The sequence below is a fragment of the Stegastes partitus genome, unplaced genomic scaffold (assembly GCF_000690725.1).
Source record: "Stegastes partitus isolate 25-593 unplaced genomic scaffold, Stegastes_partitus-1.0.2 Scaffold187, whole genome shotgun sequence".
NCBI classification, from domain to species: Eukaryota; Metazoa; Chordata; class Actinopteri; family Pomacentridae; genus Stegastes; species Stegastes partitus.
Window position 1 is genome coordinate 523,865 of NW_007577918.1, and position 3,011 is coordinate 526,875.

At 42.4% G+C, this 3,011-nt stretch overlaps 1 long non-coding RNA gene across 1 annotated transcript in view; it reads left to right on the plus strand.

Moving 5' to 3' along the window:
• The first annotated feature begins 1,248 nt into the window (after positions 1-1,248).
• The window catches only part of LOC103356157 (uncharacterized), a 20,156-nt gene continuing 18,393 nt past the window's right edge, over positions 1,249-3,011 (plus strand). Inside the window, exon 1 of the long non-coding RNA XR_520128.1 lies at positions 1,249-1,438. This is a non-coding gene — a long non-coding RNA (uncharacterized LOC103356157). The remainder of the gene's footprint in view (positions 1,439-3,011) is intronic.

Sequence of the window (3,011 nt, forward strand, 5' to 3'; positions counted from 1 at the left end):
TTCCTCTTCCTGTTCCTCTCTCTCTCTCTCTCTCTCTCTCTCTCTCTCTCTCTCTCTCTTTCTCTACCTCTCTCTCGGGCGTCAGTCTGCCTGGCTAACCCTAAGCCCCATGTCTGCCTCTATCTCTTTTATAGCCCAGAGCCTACCCACTCCCTCTCCTCCTCTCCTCGCAGCCGCTTGATGCCAACCCCTTTTCACCAGCTAATACCACTTCACCCTTTTTTTACCCTCCTCCTCCCACCCCAGGGACTCACATTCAATCACGCTATCTTCCCACAGCAGGCCTGTCAAATACCCGGCCATCGGGCGAGGCAAATCAGCCTGGAGAGGGGAATGGGTGGGGGGTGGGGGGGGCACAGTGAGAAAGAAAGAAAGAAAGAAAGAAAGAAAGAAAGAAAGAAAGAAAGAGACAGCGATGGATGGAAAATTCAGAGTGAATATGATGGTGGAGGGAGAGTGGGGAGAAGGACAAAAATGGAAACAGAGGGATAAAGTAGTCAACGACAAGGTAAAGAATTCAAGGGGAGAAAGGATGAGGCCAAAGAATTCGTGGATAGATCGAGAAGTTGCGGGTGAACAAAGACAGCAGGAGTTGGAGCTGCAAAGGAATGCAGAGGAAAAAGGAAGAAGGAACAAATGATGGGAGCTCATACAGCATTCGTCCACAAAGGATCATTTCTTCCCTTCCACCTTCATCCATCCTTCTATCTATCCTCTTCTCTGGCTCTCATCCTGCCTGGTTTGGGTCAATCTAAGCTGTCTATTGTATGTCTGAGTTGGTCTCTGAACCACCACAGCAGTTTTGCTCAGTGCATCTTCCGCTGGCCGATGTTGGGAAGCAAAAAAAGTGGAATAGGCTAAGAACATAAAAAATGTTTTGTGATTTGTGGTTGCTGAAATGAGGCACTCTGGTTGGTTGACATAAGGCAATTCTACACAAATGAAAAACAGCCTATTTCCTTCTGCACTGCTGCTGTGACCATTAACCAATAGTCTGACACACCAGATGTAGGATTTGGGTATAAGCTACCACTTATTTCAGTCGGCTTTGCCCTTCCTTCTGCTATCCGTGTATTACCATTTTCTTTACGATGGGAAACAACACTTCAACATCAATGAATGAAATGAAAATGAATGAAAAATATTTTATTTATCCCAGAAGGGAAATTCAGTATTGTAAAAGCTCACTTTTTTTTTTCTTTTTTTTTAATCAATATAACATATATTTTATACAACAATAATAATAATCATTCAGTCAGTCAATTGTCAGTCAGTCAGATTTGCTCTTCAAGGTGATGGCTGTTGGCAGGAATGAATTTTTGTATCTCTCCGTTCGACAGCGAAGCTGATGCAGTCTCCCACTAAACACACATCACTGTTGATTCTTCACTGTGTTGTGGAGAGGGTGGGAAGAATCCTCCATCATCTTTATCATCTTGTGCAGCATTCTTTTTTGAACAATCAGCTCCAGTGGTTCCAGAGTTATCCCCAGCACAGAACCAGCTTTCTTGATCAGCTTGTTTAGTTTCTTTAAGTCTCTGGTTCTGATGCTACTGTCCCAGCAGATGGCTGCAAAGCTGATTGCACTTTCCACAACAGACTTATAGAAGATCTGCAACATCTTGGTGCAGACACTGAATGATCTCAGCTTCTTTAAGAAGTAGAGTCTGCTCTGACCCTTCTTGTAGATGTAGTCAGTGTTGCATTTCCAGTCTAGTCTGTTGTCCAGCTGAACTCCAAGATATTTGTAATTCTCCACCACCTCCACCTCCTCTCCCAGGATGTAGACAGGACTATGCTGCTTATTCTTGCTCCTCCTGAAGTCAACAATCATCTCTTTAGTCTTGCTGGTATTTAAGATGAGGTGATTGTTACCGCACCATTTCACAAACTGACTGACCAGTTCCCTGTACTCAGTTTATTGTCCATCTGATACACCCCACAACTGCAGAGTCATTTCTGCAGATGACAGGACTCAGAGTTGTACTGGAAGTCTGAGGTGTACAGTGTGAAGAGGAATGGTGAGAGTACAGTTCCTTGTGGTGCTCCAGTGCTGCTGACTACCATCTCAGACACACAACCTTTCAGTCTCACAAACTGTGGTCTGTTTGTTAGGTAGTCATACATCCAAGTGGTTGTGGAAGGATCCACCTGGAAGTTATGGAGCTTCTCACATAGTAAAGCAGGCTGAATAGTATTGAAGGCACTTGAGAAATCAAAGAACATGAACCTCAAAGTGCTGCCTGACTGGTCCAGATGAGAGTGGGCTCTCTGAAGCAGGTAGATGATGAAAAACATCCGAGCAGCAAACCGACCACAGTGACACATTTCAAGTTTTACCGAGGATCATGCAATGAGGGAACCCTGCCAGTTTGTTTTTTTTTTGCAGTGGAATATCAATTTTAATGACTTTTTACCCTGCATGAAAATATTACACCACAATAATTTCAACTGTCACTATTCTGAAAGAGCACCAAAGCTGAATCCTTCACTTTGTCTCCCCTATGATGACTGCGATTGGTGTATTGAAATGAAAACAAGCCACGGACTTTTACTTCACAGATCTAAAAAAATAACTAATTGACAAAACGTCAAGCAAACCAGTATTCCCACTGATTTAAGACATTGTTAAATTGGCTTACTGCTGCCATTAAGTTGCACATCAGTCATTTTCCAAATAAAACTTCTTCCATGCTAGCATACGTCATGGACAAATAAATATCTGATATATTCAGCATATAAATCATTAAAATCTAGTTTTTGTTAAGAAAAATATCGGTAACACTTTATTTGAAGGGGTGTACATAAGACTGACATTACACTGTCACTATCGTGACATGACACTTGTCATTAACATGAATAACGCTTCATAAAGGCTGTCATTAAGTGTCATTCGGTAAATAATGACACCTTTTGGGCTAGGTTAGCACTGTTTGTCATGACAAGTTGACATAAGGAGAGGGAAAAATGACTACCCATTGTCTTTGTCATGGGAAGTTGACATAAGGAGA